The sequence below is a fragment of the Cervus elaphus genome, chromosome 6 (genome assembly GCF_910594005.1).
Source record: "Cervus elaphus chromosome 6, mCerEla1.1, whole genome shotgun sequence".
NCBI classification, from domain to species: Eukaryota; Metazoa; Chordata; class Mammalia; order Artiodactyla; family Cervidae; genus Cervus; species Cervus elaphus.
In genome coordinates this window covers 41,810,655-41,833,183 of record NC_057820.1, presented here as the reverse complement: position 1 = coordinate 41,833,183, position 22,529 = coordinate 41,810,655, and the positions used below count along the sequence as shown (strand labels likewise).

Genomic DNA, 22,529 nt, shown 5'->3' with positions numbered 1-22,529 from the left:
AGTGATCACACCATCATGATTATCTGGATCATGAAGATCATTTTTGTATAGTTCTTCTGTGTATTCTTGCCACCTCTTCTTAATATCTTCTGCTTCTGTTAGGTCCATATCATTTCTGTCCTTATTGAGCCCATCTTTGCATGAAATGTTCCCTTGGTATCCCTAATTTTCTTGAAAAGATCTCTAGTTTTTCCCATTCTATTGTTTTCCTCTAATTCTTTGCACTGATCACTGAGGGAGGCTTTCTTACCTCTCCTTGCTATTCTTTGGAACTCTGCATTCAAATGGGTATATCTTTTCTTTTCTCCTTTGCTTTTGGCTTCTCTTCTTTTCTCAGCTATTTGTAAGACCTCCTCAGATAGCCATTTGGCTTTATTGCATTTCTTTTTCTTGGAGATGATCTTGATCCCTTTCTCCTGTACAATGTCACAAACCTCTGTCCATTGGTCATCAGGCACTCTGTCTATCAGATCTAGTCCCCTAAATCTATTTCTCACTTCCACTGTATAATTGTAATTAATTTGATTTAGATCATACCTGAATGGTCTAGTGGTTTTTCCTACTTTCTTCAATTGCAGTCTGAATTTGGCAAGAAGGAGTTCATGATCTGAGCCACAGTCAGCTCCTGGTGTTGTTTCTCCTGACTGTATAGAGCTTCCCATCTTTGGCTGCAAAGAATATAATGAATCTTAGTTTGGTATTGACCATCTGGTGATGTCCATGTGTAGAGTCTTCTCTTGTGTTGTTGGAAGAGGGTGTTTGCTATGACCAGTGCGTTCTCTTGGCAAAATTCTATTAGCTTTTGCCCTGCTTCTTTCTGTACTGCAAGGCCAAAGCCTGTTACCCCAGATGTTTCTTGACTTCCTTCTTTTGCATTCCAGTCCCCTATAATGAAAAGGACATCCTTCTTGGGTGTTAGTTCTCAAAGGTCTTGTAGGTCTTCATAGAGCCATTCAACTTCAGTTTCTTTAGCATCACTGGTCGGGGCATAGACTTGGATTACCGTGGTATTGAATGGTTTGCCTTGGAAATGAACAGAGATCATTCTGTCATTTTTGAGACTGATTGCATCCAAGTACTTCATTTCTGACTCTTGTTTAGTATGATGGCCACTCAATTTCTTCTAAAGTATTCTTGCCCACAGTAGTAGTTATGATGGTCATCTGAGTTAAATTCACCCATTGCAGTCCATTTTAGTTCACTGATTCCTAAATTGTTAACATTCACTCTTCCCATCTCCTATTTGAAAACTTCCATTTGCCTTGATTCATGGACTTAACATTCCAGGTTCCTATGGAATATTGATCTTTACAACATTGGGCCTTGTTTCCATCACCAGTCACATTCACAACTTCATGTTATTTTTGCTTTGTCTCTGTCTTTTCATTCTTTCTGCAGTTATTTTCCACTGTTCTCCAGTAGCATATTGGGCATCTATTGACCTGGGGAGTTCATTATTAAGATTGACTCTTAAAGAGAAGAAATACACTGAATGAAGCAAAGGATGAAACTATGATGGTTGAGACTGTTAATTTTGGCATCATGATGCCAAATGGTATAGGAATTTCTTCTGTTATTTATTTCCTAATTATCTTATCAGCAAAGCAAGTCAGTGGATATATTAAGAAAATATTTTGTGCAATAGCAGATTCATGACAGGTATAGCCCCTACTATAGTTGCTAGTCCTTGTGATGCTAAATTTTGTGAAATCTTGAATAAAGTGTAATTTCCTGTGAATATAGTCTCCTACCTGTTAGCATACTACCGATGATGTGGTATCCATCCCAGAAAATCTTCATGAGGTTGATACACCTCATCCTTGAGTTGCACAATTTACTTTTCTCAAGGAATGGTTCTTAGTTGAAGGGATTTTTTTTTTTTCCAGACATTTGCTTGGGCTTCCCTTGAGGCTCCACTGGTAAACAATCCACCTGCAATGTGGGAACCTGGGTTCGAACCCTGTGTTTGGAAGATCCCCTAGAGAAGGGAAAGGCTATCCACTCCAGTATTCTGGCCTGGAGAATTCCATCGACTGTATAGTCCATGGGGTAGCAAAGAGTCAGACACGACTGAGTCACCTTCACTTTGCTTCACTTTTCTTGGGCAACTCATCTCCAGTGATTATAGAGATAATAGTGATATAAAGACCTAACCCTCATGTTTCAGTTTGGTCAAACCACAGAGAATCTGAGCTCCAGAAGGTTATACAGGGTTAGGTGAGGCCTCTGTTGGACCTGTGTTATAGTTCAATTCAGTGATGTGTTGGAGCCAGTTCCAGAGAGCTGCCAAGAGGCCATTTTATGGATCATTCCCTGGTAGGTCAAACAGTAAAGAATCACGTGCATTGCAGGAGACCCTGGTTTTATCCCTGGGTCAGGAAGTTCCCCTGGATGAAGGGAATGGTTACCTGGAGAATTCCATGGACAGAGGGGCCTGGCGGGCTACAGTCCATGCCACTGCAAATAGTTGGACATGAACATGACTGAGTGACTAACACTTTCACTTCCAGTTTCCTGTTCAGTGAGTTTATGTCAGTAGCTTTAAAAAATAAAATACAACATAAATATCAACAAATGCTACAAATCAAGTTTTTTTTTTTTTCCTGTAGAACTTGTTAAACTGTTACCTACATACCCCAGGTTCAAGTTCTACTTCAGCTCAAGCCTACATTCTTTACTTCTTTACATTTGTCACCTAAAGGGCATCCTTCAATAATCCTCCTGCCTGCATTTATTTCCTATCATCTGTTTAAGGGAACCCATCTAATATAATGGCATTTTTTTAAAAAGTCAGATATTTTCAGCCCTTTACAGTAGGGTGCGGCAAACAATAGCCAAAGGGCCTGATTTTGTAAGTAAATTGTATGGGAGCACATCGCTCATTCATAATGTTATTCATTCACTAAGTCATGTCTGACTCTGTGACCCCATAGACTGTGGCACACCAGGCTCCTCTGTCCTCTAATATCTGCTGGAGTTTGCTCAAATTCATGCCTACTGAGTCAGTGATGCTGTCTACCCATCTCATCCTCTGTTGCCCCCTTCTCCTTTTGCCTTCAGTTTTTCCCAGCATGAGGGCCTTTTCCAATGAGTTGGCTCTTTGCATCAGATGGCCAAAGTTTTGGAGCTTCAGCTTCAGCATCAATCCTATTAAGGGTTGATTCTTCTTTAGAACTGACTGGTTTGATCTCCTCATAGTCTAAGGGATTTTCAAGAATCTTCTGCAGTGTCACAATTCAAAAGCATCAATTGTTTGGCACTCAGCCTGTTTTGCGGACATCTCTCACATCTGTATATTGCTACTGGAAAAATCATAACTTTGACTATAAGGACCTTTGTCAGCAAAGGGATGGATCTCCTTTTTAATACACTGTCTATATTTGGCATAGCTTTTCTTCTAAGGAGCAAGCATCTTTTAATTTCCTGGCTGCAGTCACTGTCAGAAATTATTTTGGAGCCCAAGAGCATAAAGTCTGTCACTGCTTCCACTTTTCCCCCTTCTATTTGCCATGAAGAGAAGGGACCGGATGCTATGATCTTAGTTTTTTGAATGCTGAGTTCAAGCCAGGGTTTTCACTCTCCTCTTTCACTCTCGTCATGAGTCTCTGCAGTCCCTCTTCACTTTCTGACATTAGAGTGGTATCAATAGCATATGTGAGGCTGTTGATGTTTCTTTGGGACTGGGATGAATTCTTGGGTTTTCCAGTCTAGTGGACACTGCTGAGTTCTCCAAATTTGCTCACCTATTCATACACTTACCTTCAATGATTGCTTTCACGACAGAATGCCAGAGTTATACATGGCTTACAAAAACAGAAATCTTTACTGTCTGGCCCTTTATAGAAAATGCGTGCTTACTTCTGATACCCTGAATAACTTTCATGTCTCTCTAAGATGATTTAAGCTTAAGGTGTCCCAAACTAATTTCACTATCCTTCCTCTTCTCCATTTTCTATACTATTCCTGTCTCTGTATATTTCTTCTCTGTTTTCAGTGTTATACTCCATCTGGTTTCCCAAGAAACACTTGAATTCATGTTGTTTTTTTCTCCATCCTTATTATACTAACATTCAGATACTATATACTGTTTAGTGCCACTTTTTAACCTGCCCTTTTGATAAGCCATCTCTTGCTTTCTTAGTTTTCTCTCTATGCTCTTCTGAGAATGATTTTTTCTAAAACACAAATTTTACCATACAAGCTTTAGGCGAAAAACCTGTACTTAGACACTATGAATTTAATAAATTGCAACCCCCTTGACTTGGTATATGTGTTCTTTCTTTGTATGACCCTTCTGCTTTTCTACTTCTGCCTGTCAACAGTCTCCTTCAAATAAGGCCTCTACTTTAACACTACTGATGATCTTTTACAAACCAGAAATGCTTTTTGTTCTTCTGTGTCTGTGTAAATAGAGTCAGCTGCTTGTGATGTTTGTCCCTTTTCTGATTCATAAAATCCTATTTGTCTCTCAAGATCCAGCTCAAATATTCCTTCTAACTTTAAGGCTTCCATCACTACATCTAACAGAATTAGTTTCTTGCATTCACAAAACATGCTGAACTTATCACTACTTTGTACTACAATATGTTTCAATATTTGATTTTACATACAGTAGGGCCAGTACTATTTGCACATCTGCCTCTCTCCACCCAGTGACTGAGTTCTAAGATCATGGGCAATATTTAGTTATTCTTTTTCATCTTCCCCAGAATCTAGCACAATGCTTGAGGTTCCACTGGTTCTTAATGATGCTGCCTATATGAATACAGAAATAAAAGACAGCCCTAGAAATATACTGAGATTTGTCTTAGAGGGGGTTTAGGCTTATCAAATGGTAGAAAGTAGTGCATACCAGATTATATGACATTATCAAGTTTCAAAATTTTGAAAGGACCACTGCTTTCTAAGTAACTATATGTTAATTTGAAGCTTTGAGTTTTTTTTTCTTTATAATTTATTTTATTTTTTAAAATATTTTTTAGTTTACTTTTTATTGAAGGATAATTGCTGTATGGAATTTTGTTGTTTTCTGTCAAACCTCAACATGAATCAGCCATAGGTATACATATATTCTCTCCCTTTTGAACCTCCCTCCCGTTTCCTTCCCCATCCCACCCCTCTAGGTTGATACAGAGACCCTGTTTGAGTTTCCTGAGCCATACAGCAAATTCCCGTTGGCTATCTATTTTACATATGGTAATGTAAGTTTCCAGGTTACTCTTTCCATACATCTCACCCTTTCTCCCCTCTCTCCATGTCCATAAGTCTATATCTTTTTGTCTGTTTCTCCATTGCTGTCCTGTAAATAAACTCTTCAGTACCAATTTTCTAGATTCTGTATATGTGCATTAGAATACAATATTTATCTTTCTCTTTCTGACTCACTTCACTCTATAATAGGTTCTAGGTTCATCCACCTCTTTAGAACTGACTCAAATGCGTTCCTTTCTATGGCTGAATAATATTCCATTGTGTATATGTACCACAACTTCTTTATTCATGCATCTGTCAATGGACATCTAGGCTGCTTCCATCTTCTAGCTATTGTAAATGGTGCTAGTGCAATGAACAATGGCATATATGTGTCTTTTTCAATTTTGGTTTCCTCAGGATATATGCCTAGGAGTGGGAATGCTGGGTCGTATGGTGGTTTTATCCCTAGTTTTTTAAGGACTCTCCATAGCATCTGTATCAATTTACATTTTCACCAACAGTGCAACAGCATTTCTTTTCTCCACATCTTCTCCAGCATTTATTGTTTGCAGACTTTTAGATGATGGCCATTCTGACTGGTGTGAGGGGATATCTCATTGTGGTTTTGGTTTGCATTTCTCTAGTAATGAATGATGTTGAGCATCTTTTCATGTGTTTGTTAGCCATCTGCATGTCTTCTTCGGAGAAATATCTATTTCGGTCTTTCCCCCACTTTATGATTTGGTTGTTTGCTTTTCTGGCATTGAGTTGTGTGGGCCACTTGTATATTTTGGAAATTAATCCTTTGTCATTTGTTTCATTTGCCATTATTTTCTCCCATTCTGAAGGTTGTCTTTTCACCTTGCTTGTAGTTTCCTTTGATGTGCAAACTCTTTTAAGATTAATCAGGTCCCACTTGTTTACTTTTGTTCTTGTTTCCGTTATTCTAGGAGGTGGGTCATAGAGGATCTAGTTTTGATTTATGTCTTCGAATGTTCTGCCTATGTTTTCCTCTAAGAGTTTTATAGATTCTGGTCTTACATTTAGGTCTTTTATCCATTTTGAGTTTATTTTTGTGTATGGTGTTAGGAAGTGTTCTAATTTCATTCTTTTTCATGTAGCTGTTCAGTTTTCCCAGTACCGTCTACTGAAGAGTCTGTCTTTGCCCCATTGTATATTTTTTCCTCTTTTGTTAAAAATAAGGTACCCATAGGTGCATGGGTTTATTTCTGGGCTTTCTATATTGTTTCATTGGTCTATATTTCTGTTTTTGTGCCAGTACATGCTTATTGTCTTGATGATTGTACAATTGTAGTACAATCTGAAATCAGGGAGGCTGATTTCTCCAGCTCCATTCTTCTTTCTCAAGACTGCTATGGCTTTTTGGGGTCTTTTGTATTTCCATATGAATTGTGAATTTTTTTTTATTCTAGTTCTATGAAAAATGCCATTGGTAATTTGATAGAGATTGCACTGAATCTGTAGATTGCATTTGGTAATATAGTCATTTTCACAATATTGATTCTTCCTACCCAGGAACGTGGAGTATCTCTCCATCTGTTTATGTCATATTTGATTTCTTTCATTAGTGTCTTATAATTTTCTGTGTACAGGTCTTTCGTCTCCTTCAGTTCAGTTGCTCAGTTGTGTCTGACTCTTTGAGATCCCATGATTGCAGCACGCCAGGCTTCTCTGTCCATCACCAAATCCCAAAGCTTACTCAAACTCATGTCCATAGAGTCAGTGATACCATCCAACAATTTTTTCCTCTGTCATCTCCTTCTCCTCCTGCCTTCAATCTTTCCCAGCATCAGGATCTTTTCCAATGAGTCAGTTCTTCACATCAGGTGACCAAAGTATTGGAGTTTCAGCTTCAGCATCAGTCTTTCCAATGAATATTCAGGACTGATTTCCTTTAGGATGGACTGGTTGGATCTCCTTGAAGTCCAAGTGACTCTCAAGAGTCTTCTCCAACACCAAGTTCAAAAGCATCAATTCTTCAGTGCTCAGCTTTCTTTATAGTCCAACTCTCATATCCATATATGACAACTGGAAAAACCATAGCTTTGACTAGATGGACCTTTGTTGGCAAAGTAATGTCACTGCTTTTTAATATGCTGTCTAGGTTGGTCATAGATTTTCTTCCAAGGAGCAAGCGTCTTTTAATTTCATGGCTGCAGCCACCATCTGCAGTGATTTTGAAGTCCCTCAAATAAAGTCTGTCACTGTTTCCATTGTTTCCCCATCTATCTGCCATGAAGTGATGGGACCGCATGCCATGATCTTAGCTTTCTGAATGTTGAGTTTTAAGCCAACTTTTTCACTCTCCTCTTTCACTTTCATCAAGAGGCTCTTTAGTTTTTTGCTTTCTGCTTTAAGGGTGGTGTCATCTGCATATCTGAAGTTATCGATATTTCTCCTGGACATCTTGATTCCAGCTTGTGTGTAATCCAGCCAAGCATTTCTCATGATGTACTCTGCATATAAATTAAATAAGCAGGGTGAAAATACAGCCTTGATGTAATTCTTTCCTGTTTTGGAACCAGTCTGTTGTTCCATGTCTAGTTCTAACTGTTGCTTCTTGGCCTGTATACAGATTTCTCAGGAGGCAGGTCAGGTGGTCTGGTATTGAACATCCCTTGAACAATTTTCCATAATTTGTTGTGATCCACACAGTCAAAGGCTTTGGGGTAGTCCATAATGCAAAAGTAGATGTTTTTCTGGAACCCCCTTGCTTTTTCGATGATCCAAAGCATATTGTCTGTTGTAACTTCTCCTTTTTCATTTCCAATCTATTTATTTGAGTCTTGTCTCTTTTTCTCTTGATGAATCTGGGTAAAGGTTTGTCAATTTTATCTTCTCAAAGAACCAGCTTTTAACTTTATTAATCTTTACTTTTGTTGCTTTCATTTCCTTTTCATTTATTTCTGCTCGTATCTCTATGATTTCTTTCCTTCTGCTATGTTTAGGGTTTTTGTGTTCTTTTTCCAGTTGTTTTAAGTGTAAAGTTAGGTTGTCTTTTTGATGTTTTTCTTATGTCTTGAAGTAGGATTGTATTGCTGCAAACTTCCTTCTTAAAACTGCTTTTGCTACAACCCATAGATTTTGTGTTTTCATTGTCATTTGTTTCTAGAAATATTTTTATTCCCTTTTGATTTCTTCAGTAACCTGTTGGCTATTTAGAAACGTGTTGTTTAATCTCTATGTTTTTGTGCTTCTTTCAGTTTTTTTCTTGTAATTGTTATTAAGTCTCAGTGTTGTGTTCAGAGAAGTTGTTTGATACTATTTCAATTTTCTCAAATTTACTGAGGTTTGATTTTTGACCCAAGATGTGGTCTATCGTGCAGAATGTTCCATGTACATTTGAGAAGGTATATTCTTCTGCCTTTGAATGGAATGTCCTGAAGATATCAGTGAGATCCATCTCATCTAATGTATCATATAAGGCTTGTGTTTCCTTATTAATTTTCTGTTTTGATGATATGTTCATTAGTGTAAGTGGGGTTTTAAAGTCTCCTACTATTATTGTGTTACTGTCAATTTCTCATTTTATGTCTGTTAGCATTTGTCTTATGTATTGAGGTGCTCCTGTGTTGGGTGTATAGATATTTACAATTGTTATGTCTTCCTCTTGTATTGATCCCTTGATATTTATGTAGCATCCTTCCTTGTCTCTTGTAATCTTCTTTATTTTAAGGTCTATTTTGTCTAATATGAGAATTGCTACTCCAGCTTTCTTTTGCTTCCCATTTGCATGGAATATATTTTTCCATCACTTTCCACACATTGCTTTCAGTCTATATGAGTCTTTAGGTCTGAAGTGGGTTTCTTGTAGACAGCATATATATAGGTCTTGTTTTTGTATCCATTCAGCCAGGCTGGATCTTTTGGTTGGAACATTTAATCCATTTACATTTAAAGTAATTATTGATATATATGTTCCTATTGCCATTTTCTTAATTGTTGGGAGTTGATTTTGTAGATCTTTCTTTTTTGTTGTATTTCTTTGCTATATAAATCCATTTAACATTTGTCATAAAGCTGGTTTGGTGGTTCTGAATCCTCTTAACTTTTGCTTGACAGAAACACTTTTTATTTCTCCATCAATTTTGAATGATATCCTTGTCGGTTACAGTAATCTTGGTTGTGGATTTTTCCCTTTCAGTTCTTTAAATATCCTGCCATTTCCTTCTGGCCTGAAGAGTTTCTGCTGAAAAATCAGCAGTTCAGCATATGCTGTTTCCCTTGTATGTTATGTGTTGCTTTTCCCTTGCTGCTTTCAATATTCTTTCTTTGTGTTTAGTCTTTGTAAGTTTGATTAGCATGTATCTTGGCATGTTTCTTCTTAGGTTTATCCTGTATAGGACTCTTTATGCCTCTTGGACTTGATTAACTATCTTTTTCCATGTTGGGGAAATTTTCAACTATAATCTCTTCAAAAATTTTCTCATAACCTTTCTTTTCCTCTTCTTCTTCTGGGACCACTCTAACTCAAACATTGGTGCATTTCATATTGTCCCAGAGGTCTCTGAGACTATCCTTAGTTCTCTTCATTCTTTTTACTTTATTCTGCTCTTCAGAAATTATTTCCACCTTTTTATCTTTGAGCTCAGTGATTCGTTCTTCTGCTTCAGATAGTCTACTATTGGTTCCATCTAGAGTATTTTTTAATTGCAGTAATTGTGCTGTTTGTCTCTGTATGTTTATTCTTTATTTCTTCTAGGTGTTTGTTAATTGATTCTTGCATTTTCTCCATTTTGTTTTCAAGGTTTTTAATCATCTTTATCATCAACAAAGGTCCGTCTGGTCAAGGCTATGGTTTTTCCAGTGGTCATGTATGGATGTGAGAGTTGGACTGTGAAGAAAGCTGAGTGCAGAAGAATTGATGCTTTTGAACTATGGTGTTGGAGAAGACTCTTGAGAGTCCCTTGGACCGCAAGGAGATCCAACCAGTCCATCCTAAAGGAGATCAGTCCTGGTGTTCATTGGAAGGACTGATGTTGAAGCTGAAACTCCAATACTTTGGCCACCTCATGCGAAGAGTTGACTCATTGGAAAAGACCCTGATGCTGGGAGGGATTGGGGGCAGGAGGAGAAGGGGACGACAGAGGATGAGATGGCTGGATGGCATCACTGATTCGATGGGCATGGGTTTGGGTGAATTCTGGGAGCTGGTGATGGACCGGGAGGCCTGGCGTGCTGTGATTCATGGGGTCGCAAAGAATCGGACACGACTGAGCGACTGAACTGAACTGAACTGGACCATCATTATTCTGAATCCTTTTCAGGGAGTCGCCTGTTTCCTATTTATTTGGACTTCTGTGTTTCTGGTTTGTTCCTTCATTTGTGTAGTATTTCTCTGCCTTTTCATTGCTTTTTTTAAAAACTTATTGTGTTTGAGGTCTCCTTTTCCCAGGCTTCAAGTTTGAATTCTTCCTTCTTTTTGGTTTCTCCCCTCCTAGGTTTGGCTCAGTGGTTTGTGAAAGCTTTGTATTGGTTGAGATTTGTGCTGAGTTTTTGTTTGTTTGTTTGTTTTTCCTCTAATGGCTGAATGAGATGGTAATCCTGTCCGCTGATGATGGGGTTTGTATTTTTTTGTTTGTTTGTATTTTTCGTTTGTTGTTTGTATTTTTTGTTTGTTGTTTACATGAGGCATCCTGCACAGGGTGCTATTGGTAGTTCAGTGATGCTGGGTCTTGCATTCGAGTGGTTTCTTTTGTGTGAATTCTCACTATTTGATACTCCCTAGGGTTAGTTCTCTGGTAATCTAGGGACTTGGAGTCAGTGCTCCTACTCCAAAGGCTCAAGGCTTAAACTCTTGTTGGGAATGAAGATTCCACAATTGGTTTGTTATGACATTAAGTGAGATTAAAATAAATATCCAAAACAAAGAAACCAAAGATGAACCCTGGACAGATGGCAGTTACAAAATCAGGCAAATAATTATTAAAATAATGAAATATATACATATACTGAGCTAAGTCAAAACAGTCCAACAAAAACAAAACACAATAGATTGACCTGGCAAACAAAGGAAATAAAAAAAATTATATTTACCAGCTGAGAACAAAACTAAGGCACAACGTGGAAAAACAAAACTAAAGGAAGGTTTCAAGTGGGGAATACAGCAATGAAAACAAAACTAACAAATATGTTGAGGGGAAAAGAAGGAAAGAATAGATACGCAAAGTTAAATAGAGGTAGATGAAGATTTATATACATTAAAGATTGACTCCCAGGGGAAAAGAACAGTAGGAAAAGCAAACAAAGGGATAAGTGTAGAGAAAATATAATAGGTTTGGAAAAATCAAAAGCAAAATTATAAACAAGAGAAAGAAAAAAAAATGGGAGAAGAAAGAAAAAAGGAAAAAAAAATACAACCATAAGCAAAATCAAAACAGTACAACAAAATAAAGTATAAGAGATTGACCTGGTGGGCAAAAGAAACAAAAAATTATATCTACCAGAACAAAACTAACTAAAGCATAAACTGGAAAGTAAGATTGAAGCAAGGTGCCAATGGGGGAGTTAAGCAATGAAAATAAAACTAACAATATGTTGAGTGGAAAGGAGAGAAAGAAAAAAAAAGAAAGAATAGATATGCAAAGTCAAATAGAGGTAGATAAAGAAGATTTATATACATTAAAGATTAACTGCAAGGGGAAAAGAAGAGTAGGAAAAACAAACAAAGGAATAAATGTAAAAAAAAATAATAGGTTTAAAAAATTAAAAATTAAAATTAAAAATGAGAGAGAGAGAAAAAAGGAAAACTCCCCAGAATAGCAAAAGCCCAACATAGGGGCAGAGGTTTATAACAACAATAAAATATGTGACTTAGAGAAAAAAGAAAAAAAAAATCTCAAAAGAATATACAAAGCAAGTCAAAACATAAGAATAATAAATGCTTTTCTTGAGTTACTGCTGTCAGAGCCCTTTCCCTCGCTGGAAATCACAGTCCACCTCACCTCCCTAGGATGCCCTCCAACACTGCGCTGATCTCTGGACCTGCTGTGGGGGCAGCTCAGATTCTAATCTGGTCCTATTCCTCTGTGTTCTTGCCTCCAATGTCCACAGCTATGAGAACTAGTGCCTTTTCTTTTGTGGGAGCTCTCAATGTCCTTCTATATATTCCATAGACACAGAGTCTGCCTAGTTGATTGCTTGGATTTAATCTGCAGCTTGTGCAGCTGGTGGGAAGGTTTTGGGTCTTCTTCCTTAGCCACGCCGCCCCTGGGTTTCAATTGTGGCTTTATTCCCACCTCTGCAAGTGGGTCGTCCACTGGGGTTTGCTCCTGAGGCTGCCCTGGAGGACTGGGGTTTGCCCCTGTGAGGGCCAGGCGTGGAGGTGGTGCAGCTGCTTGGGTTGCAAGGTTCTGGCAGCACCAGGTTCTCAGGGGAGCCGGCAGCTAGGGAAGCAGGAAATATAGAGCTCAGGAAAGGTATAGCAACCAGTATTGGCCAATACGTTCCAGTATTCTTGCCTGGAGAACCCTCCCTCCCTGACAGGAAAGCCTGGCAGGCCACAGCCTACAGGGTTGCGAAGAGTCAGACACTACCAAAGCAACCCTGCACGCGTGGCCACAAGACTTTTTTTGCTGGTGGCAGTTCTGCCCCAGTGAGTGTTGAGTGAGAAGCTGGCACAGCCGCTTGGCCTGCAGGGACCCTGGCGATGCCAAGTGTGCAGGGGCATGGGCTGCCTCCACCACGGGAGTCAGGCCCTATAAGAGTCTCTTTTTGAGCCTCTTGTGCCTGGCGATCAGAAGGCCTCCTTGGCCAGTCTTTCTTCGAAACTCCGTCGGTTCAGGTATTTAGAGGGCTCCCTCGCCTGGGGTCCTTCTCTGATGTTCAGCGCGTCAGGGACATAAGAGGGGCCTCCCTGGTTGGGGTCCTACTCTATAGATCAGTGCGTCAGGGGCACCGTGGGTGGGATCTTACTCTGCAGTTCGTGCGTCAGGTGTTTGATGGGCCAGCCTGTCTACTTTTCAGCTGCCAATGTTGGTGTGTGGGGAGAGAGAGGCTGTGGTGATGGCCCCACCCCCATGCGTGACTCAGCAGCATCGCCTTGCTTCCATGGCTGTCTGGCTTTCCTCCACTGGCAATTCCCATCATATTCTTCTCCCTCACATCCCCTTGATCCATCTCTCCGCAGACGACAGCAGCCTTTGCCCTGGGATTGCTTCATTCCTTAAACGCCAGCTCCCAGCTCTGTGCCTTCCAGGATACCAGTGGTCCTGTCCAGGGTATGTATGGTTCCAACAAGGGATGTCTGATGCTTATTCCATTTAGGCCGCCACAGATCAGCTGTTTCACTCTCAGCCTTAATTTTTTCTCCTCTGATCAGAAAATTGCCCTGATGTGGGGATCAGACCCCTGCTTCAGTTCCCCTTCTCCACTGACGGCAGGTCCAAGCCAACTGACACTTGTGTTTCCTCCTAGTTCCTTCTTCCTACCGAGTTTTGTGTGGATCTATATATTCTTTCTGCTGGTCAGGAACTCCTGTCCACTCTCAGATGGTGTTCTTCATGCACTTCTGGGTCTGATGGTGTATTCTTGATGTATTCATGGAGAGAGATATACTCCATGTCCATCTACTCTTCCACTATCTTCCAAGCTTTGAGTTTTGATGAAGACATTTCTTATGCAACTTCTGGGATTAGAGAAAAATATTCAATTTCTTAGGAAATGTATTTCATCATTTTGCTTTATAGTCTTCACTGGGCTTGAAGCAGACAATAAACATTGAAATTCCTATTTTCAACATTGTTGCATGCCCTTGAAAAATGGTTGTGGGAGATTAAATTAATAAATTACACAAATGGTATTTTATCAACTTTTTCTTCTTGAAATTATATCCTGAGATAGAGTTCCAAAAGTTCATGTTTCCCGACTCCTCAGTAGCTATAAAGTTGAATGTAGCTCTTTAATTCAAAGGATTAAATTGGCTTTAACTGAAAGAGGAGAGTGTGGTTTTCTTTCACAAATTGCCATGGGAACATGAGTGCTGCAAAGCTATTATACCTCTCATCTGAAGCATTTCAAATAATTTGGAATGTCTCAAACAATGACATTCAAAACCTCCCAAGCATGATCATCTAGAATATTAAAGCTAGAAGACCGGGCTATTTTATAATTTAGTGTCATTTCACATATTCCTGTGTTATCAATTTAATAAATCATAACCTCATCTGGAATAACATCTGAATCAATAATATTTAAAAAAGCCTAATTATCATGTAATATGTATAGTGAAAATGTACCAAGCTCAAATATAAGACAACAAAATTCTAGAAAAAGAAAATAAATTATTAATGATGTAACAAAAGCAATTGACCCAGTGGTTTTTCTTATGATCATATAAGCATTAAAAACCATTTTTAGGAAAAGAAGCCCATTGTTTTCTTTTAGGAAACGAATCTATAAAATAAGATTTTATAGCAACGTGAAATGTGAAGTTTTTATCTTTGACATGTTACTAACTTGCAGTGCCGTCTATATAATCAACAACTGGACTGAAATAAGACTGCGTTTTCATTCATTTAGTATGAAGTCCAAATTTTACATTTTATTCAAGTTTATTGCTACTGCCAGCATGGTTAAAAAGTTCTATATGCAAGCTATTTTTGAACTGGAATACATACATTTTTATTCTTAGTTTTAGTTCAATGTTGCTGGAAGCAATTTCATTAAAGATGGATAGAAAGACAAAAACCACAAATTCTTTAAAAAAGACCACCACCAACAACGTAAGCTGCTCCTTTGATTTCTTTCTAAGTTAAAAAGAAAAGGCTATCTGAATATACTTCAGACATCATGAGGCAAACATTCTTTCCATGCAATCTTGACTTTTCTCATTATTAACCAATTGATTTTATACTTTTCCTTCCCTTGTTATTTTGTGAACATTTGAATTTATCTTATATTTAGTAGTCCATTATGGACTATTTAGCTTTCTAGGTATTCAGGAACCTATATTTTCCCATACAACTATAACAAAAATGCATTATTTTCCTAATGATGTTAATATATGTTCTGACTCATCAGAAAGAATGCCAATTTTTCCTAAGGGAAGACTATGCTTTAACTATTTCCTAAATGTTTCACATTTTCTAACTAGTTCAGTGTCAGATTCACTAAACCTTAAATAAATACATCTGAATGTTTGTTTTTTTCATTCTTAATGCACTGCTTTCAAACATTCTCTATTCTGACCCATCTTCCTAAGAGACAATAATTTTGACTCTTTAGAGTACTAGATAGACATGAGTCTGAGCAAGCTCTGGGAGTTGGTGATGGACAGGGAAGCCTGGTATGATGCAATCTGTGGGGTCACAAAGAGTTGGACACGACCGAGCGACTGAATTGACTGAGAGTGCTGGAGATAAGCTGGTGAGGGAAAATCAGGCAGAAGACCCATGATATAAAATGTTAGCAGCATGCGTTTATTTCATTTTCTCCCTAAACAGAAGGTAATGTATAAAGGTAATTGCACTTTCAGCAATTAAAAAAAAAAAGTTTACATAAAAATAATTTTCACTTACTGGGAAATACTTCAAAATAGATTTCTCATTTGATAGTGTAATTCACTTCTGAGCTTCTTGAAACAATCTGATTAATGTTAAAAACAAAATTAAAAGACATTTTTAGTATCTTTCTTCCTTCAATACCTGAACCAGAGAAAAATTTATTATTGTAGTTTAATTTTATTGCTACTGAACCTTTCTTGAAAATGAACTGGCAGACGCCATTAGTAGGTTAATTGATTTAATAATGTTCCTATGAATAAGCTAGCACTTCTGACTTGAGTCGCTTTCTCAATTGATTGGTACTCTATAATAGAGTTCTATAAAACTTATAGAAGGAGCAACAAGGAACTCAGCTTTGGGTTTTTCAGTTAATTCATTAGCGTTTTCAATTTGCTAAGTGCATGGCATTTGTTACTAATAATTAGACACATGCATTGCTTTTACAAAGGATCTTTAAAATGTAGTCTTGTAAAAATCACACTAGAAAAAAAAGTGTTTTAATAGCCTAGTTGTGTGTCTATTTTTCAAGTGCCAGCAAGTAGCACCTTCCAGAGATTTACAGGGCGGAAGAAATCAGTATCAGTCCAGGTAAGCTGCAGGGCAGGCTTGGTTCTGGAAAAGGAGGAGGGAAGGGGAGTGTCACAGAGAAGCTGCAAGAAGGGGGCTGCCACCACGCGCTCCAGAGGCCTGAGGAGGGTCACTCTTTGCTAATTTCCAGAAGTGAAAAAATGTTTCCATTTTTCAGGAAAAAAAAAAAAGCTGAAGTTTTACGAAACAAGATTGCTAGTTTAGAGGGTTAATGAATCCATTATTAGTCTGAAAACCAACCGGTTTCTGACTAAAATCAATATCTATCCAGAGCCCCAGCTAAAGTTACCTGTCACATTTATAGAAAGATTTCTAAGAGTGGCGGATTAATCTAAAGTTTTATTATGATCATCCCTATTATTAAAGTTGTATCATTTAATATTTGTAGTGAAATTTTAAATGATTGACATTATTGTAAAGAACTGATAATCTCTTTCAGTTTATGTTGAAGAAAAGCATCTTTCTGTAATGTGTTCCTAATTCTTCTTTAATGTTCTTATTTTTTTTTACACTCAATAGTTTTATATTCTATCTAAATGAAGTGCAAGATCATTGATTTTTTCACTTTTTGAAATAAAGTATGAAATATTAAATTTATTTTTGTAAAAAATTTCTGCAAAGATTATAGAACCCTCATCTCTATTATTCTGATTGGTATTGTTTAAACACAAAAATATTTATTAGCTCAAAAAGTAAGATAATCCTCAACACACTCTCATAATCCTCTCTGCAATTAAAATCTATTACCCTAATTATTTAAGTATTTAAAAATACTACATTGTCTAATGCTGTAATAATTAATGTATTTTTATATTAACTGAGAGAATTTCAATATACCAAATATGTATGACTTCATTTATTCCAAGTCATAGATATAACACTTATCTGTATTTGAAAGAGAATACTGAATTATTGGGCTTCTCTATTGGCTCAGAGGGTAAAGAGTTTGCCTGCAATGTAGGAGACCTGGGTTCCATCCCTGGGTCAGGAAGATCCTCTGGAAAAGGGAATGAATGGGTACCCATTCCATTATTCTTACCTCAAGAATTCCACGAACAGAGGCTATCGTCCATGGGGTCTGAAAGAGTTGGGCACAACTGAGCTACTAACACTTTCACTGAAGTATTAGATATCTGAATGATGTGCTTTGCTTGTTGTAGATATCATTGATAAAGTAGATTATAATTTCTGGTTGTATGACATTCACTGTGTGTAAAAATAAAGTATCAACTAAAGTGTGTGCGTGCGTGCTTAGTCACTTCAGTAATATCCAAATCTTTAAGACCCATGAACTGTAGTCTGCCAGACTCCTTCATCCATGGGATTCTCCAAGCAAGAATACTGAAGTGGGTTGCCATGCCCTCCTCCAGGGGATCTTCCCAACCCAGGGATTGAACTGGGCCTACTGCATTGTAGGTGGATTCTTTACTGCTAAGCCACCAGGGAAGCCCATCGACTAAAGTAAATAATACCTCCAGAAAAGGGCAAACCTACCTTCTACAAGAACATTAGGGTGGTGATCGAGTGTTCTGTAATTGAACTGTGCATTGACTTGGCTACAAATTTAGGTAGACTCAGTTCATAATTATCATCAGATATTTTGAGAGTACAGTGTAGACTTTCCTTTGTCAAGGCTTTGACTTTAAGCATTATAGAGATGTTAGCCATTCCTTTGTATTTTTCTAAACTACCTCTAGTTTTCCCAACCATGAGCGGTCTCACTTTGCTCCTGGCTGCCAGCCTTTTTTCTCTGGGGATGTTTTCTTTCGATCATTTGGTTGAATTTCTTCTGCCCTTTCCCTAGCTTTTGGGACACTGGAACTATTCATCTACCTGGTACACAGACTTGGAATGCTATTGCAATGCAGTCAGTGAAAATCTGAAATGATTAAGGAAATTTTTATTATCTTCCTCGACCCATGCACAACCTTCAAAGGGTCACTATTTCACATTCAGAGAATGCCAAGAACCAGGGGATCATTAGTGAACATCTCAAAGACTTCCTGCCACAAGTTAATTTACTTTTCTTAGTATGGTAAGACAACAAAGCAAAGCAAAACAAATGAACAAAAGGTGCCACCACCAAAATAAAAAAAACTCTGTAAAGATTTTATACTTACCTGACTTGTTCATTTTGTTTATGTTGAGAGTGCTGGTTTCTTATAAACTTAATTTCTACATTCTAACTTGTAGTGAGAACCTTAATCTTATTATAAGCATTTTAGTAGAAACTAAAGTAGAAACATTTCTTACTTTAAAATGTAAAAGTTATTTCTTATATCTGTGTAAAATCATACATAGTAATTTACATGTGTATATAGTTTTTTTCACAGTTGGTGTCTTGTGGACACAAGCTTATTAGAGGGGACCAGGGTCAGAGTGAGTGTGAATTGCTTTGGTGGGGGGGCATGGGCAGCATTCCCAGGGGTTGGGGTAGTTGGAGGGAGGATAGAGTCCATAGAGCATTGGGTCAGCACTCACTCTGTGGGTTTCTTCAGAACACTGGGACACTTCGGGGGAAGGTGAAGGGTGTAGGTGCCTGGCTCCAGTTGCAGCTGGGGTGGGGGACAGGATGATGAAGAAGCCCCCACCCCAGGCGTCTGCAGTCACTGAGAGATTAGCTTGGAGAGAGGATTTAGGGAAGGGCTCTTGGTTGAAGTGGGCAAGGGGCAAGTGTGATGGCGTCAGCAGCTGTACTGAGGGTACACACCACAGAGGGAACGGCGGGGTTGATGGGAGGCTGGACCCAAGGATGGGAGACTCAGACCTTTGGGAAGCCCTCTTAGCCCTGCCGTAGCGAGGGCAGCAGGCCCAGTGGGACAGCTCTTTGGCCATCATCTCCTGACAGCATTGGTGGCTCACGATGATGCAGAAGGCTGTCTGTACCCATAGCTTATCCCTCTGATACAAGAAGTTTTCCACTCAACTACCTAATCTTTGATCAGGGCCCAAGAAAAACCCCACATGTGGGGTCCATATTCTCTTCCATGTCATTTGCAAGCTCTATAGTAATACAGTACAATGTGTATATACTATATATGCAGTAGAGGTGTTTGTTAGTAAAAAAAAAAAAAAATTTAGACCGCTGGATCTTATATTTGTTTTGTAATGAACACTAGAAGTAAATAAAGCACTCTTTCTGGTGAATTCAAATCAAACACAAAACAGCCATTTTTCTACCTATTTTTTAAGACTTAGCTCAATTCTTCTTCTTTAAGAAGCTTCTCTCCTTAGGGAATTATTTCTCTTTTCTGTGTTTTAATGAACTATATGTATTTGTATTCGTTTATCATGGTTTCCACTATATCACACAGATTTATTTGACCATCAGTTCTGCTAAGACTCCAGTAGAACACATGATCCATAATAAATGCCTACACATATTTATTCAATTAATTAATTCAGAGTATTAAAACATACTTTCTTGGTGTCCTCTTAGTATCTGGCTTCATTAACAAATAAGAAATCTTACTTTTGAGTGACAAGTCATTTTTTTTAAATGCTTAACGACAGTTTCAAGTAGAATAAAATGGTATGAATTCTACAGTTAATATTTCTGCCTTTTCTCACATAAAAGATAATAGGTTTTGGTAAATTGACTTTGGGTAGAGGCCATTATGAGCTTCCCATGTGGTGCTAGTGGTGAAGAATCCGCCTGCCAATGCAGGAGAGGTAAGAGACACAGGTTTCATCCTTGCATTGGGAAGATCTCTTGGAGAAGGGCACAGAAACCCACTCCATTATTCTTGCCTGGAGAATCCAATGGACAGAAAAGCCTGGAAGGCCACAGTCCATAGGGTTGCAAAGAGTTGTAGAGGACTGAAGCAACTATACACACGCACGCATGCAGAGGTCACTGTAATATACAGGCTACTAATAAATAAAAGCTCTATTTGAAATCAACTCAAATAATTTATTGAAATCTACAGACTGACAACAATTTCAATAAGCAAAAATAACAGAATAGAGTTTTCTAAGAAACAGATGCAAGGATTACTTTCTGTAAGTAAGTTTAAGTCTTCTTTGCTGAATTGATTTGGTTGACGTCCCAGTAAATCTGCCAACACCAACAGCCACTTCTCTTGATATTTACTTATACTTCCTAGGAATTTGGTTATGCTGAGAAACTTTGGAACCAGTTCTTCACAAAGAGATGCCAGTGCATTGGCAGTGTGAACTATGAAAGGTCTTCAAAGAAACATTATTTATGGCATTTGATAATGTCTTTTTTTAAAATGCCTGGATACTTCCCAAGTATTCCTCTGTGACCTGACAGTATTTTCAATCATCCCAGGAGCTAATTCCTTTTCACGTTCAAGTGTTAGGAAAGAAAGAAGTTTTTCTTTTTTCTTATTTTGTGTTACTTATCAATCCTTAAACATAGAACTATCATGAAAGCAGCACTGATGTGGAAAATATTATACATTTTAAAGTTATTGGTTTTTAATTTTTTATATCAGATAATTTATACCAGAGAATTCTTAAATAAATGTTTGTATTTATACTAAGAATACCTGGATATTTTCCTTTTTTTTTTTTTTTTTGAGTGGCTTGAAAGCACAAGTTGATCACAGTTCTGTGGGCAGAAAGATTGAGGTGCCATCAAAATAGGTCTCTAGTGAGACCTCATGATGGCTTGTGAATCGCCACCTTCTTGTCCTCAGATGGCCTTTCTTCTGTGCACATGTAGGAGGAGAGAGCTCAGACATCTCTTGCTCTGCTACTGGATTAGATTCTGTTCTATCAGATTCCAGTTCTTCGGGATTATGACCCCATCTATTTTTTTGACTATGTGTAAATAGTCCTGAGATTAGGATTCAGATTGAAGGAGAATACTCTGCCTTCAAAATACAGAAGACAGGGAGGCCATTTTAGCACTAGTTAGGTTCTCCCCTGGGCAAAGTATGTTTACTGTCCTGAGATCCCTTTCTTAAAATATTTGCATAAAGAAATCAGGGACCTGGAACTTCCCTGATGGTCCAGTGGTTATGACTTCATCTTGTAATTCAGGGGGTGTGGATCCGATCCCTGGTTGGGGAGATAAGATCCCACATGTCTTGGAGCCAAAAAACTACAACACAAGACAGAAACAGTGTTGCAACTCACTCAATAAAGACTTCAGACATAGTCCAAATCAAAAAAATCAAAATTAGTTTTCCTTAGATTAGTCCTTGATAAATAGAAGGACACACCTTAGTCAATTTCTTATTTAAAATTGAAAAATCAGTTTTATCTAGTAAGTATTTATCAAGCCCTTATTGGGGCTTCTCCGATGGCTCAAGTGGCAAAGAATTTTCCTTCAGTGCAGGAGATGCAGATTCGATCCCTGGGTCCAGATCCCCTGGAGGAGGAAATGGCAACTCACTCCAGTATTCTTGCTGGGAGATCCCATGGACAGAGGAGCCTGCCGGACTACAGCCCATAGGGTCATGAAGAGTCGGACACAAATGGGTGCACACTTGCATGTGCACACACACACACACACAGACACACACACATGCAAGAAAGCACTCATTGAGGCAAGTCCTATGTTAAGCACGGAGAATATTCCTAGGATACAATGTACATAATCCCTGTCTTCCTTGAGCTCACATTCTCAAACAGGTAACAAACATTAACTAAAGGATATTTATTCAATTAAATTTAAGAAAACTACTATGAAGTAGGACAAAGAGAACTATTCTAGATGTTCCAGAAATATTTAAGGAAGTTCCATTTAAGGCCATTGTGGTATTATACTAGGTTACTATTGCCATAAACTCAGTAGTTTGAGATAGCACACATTTATCATCTTACAGTTCTGGAGACCAGAAGTCCAGTATGGATCTCACTGGGCTGAAGGCAAGATTTTCAGGGTTGCGCTCCTTCTGGGGCAGTTTGTTTCCTTTTTCAGTCTCTATAAATCACTGACATTCCCTTGTTTGTGGCCTCCTTCCTCTATATTCAAAGGCAGAAACTATGGTTGTTACACTGTTCTCATATTGCCATCACTGTGGTTTGCTCACTTCTGCCTCCCTTTGGTACTTTTAAAATGCCCTGAAATTCCATTGAACATATCTAAGTAATCTGGGATTGTCTATCCATATCAAGATCAGCTGATTATCAAACTTATATCTGTCTGCAACTTTAGTTTTCATTGGCCATGTAATCTAATAGTCACAAGTTTAAGGGTTTAGGATTTAGGCGTCTTTCAGTTCAGTTCAGTTTAGTTGCTCAGTCGTGTCT

The 22,529-nt window shown here is 38.2% G+C and overlaps 1 pseudogene; it reads left to right on the top strand.

Annotated features, from left to right (window-relative positions):
- Positions 1-19,167: 19,167 nt before the first annotated feature.
- Positions 19,168-22,529, top strand: part of LOC122696648 — a 77,267-nt pseudogene continuing 73,905 nt past the window's right edge.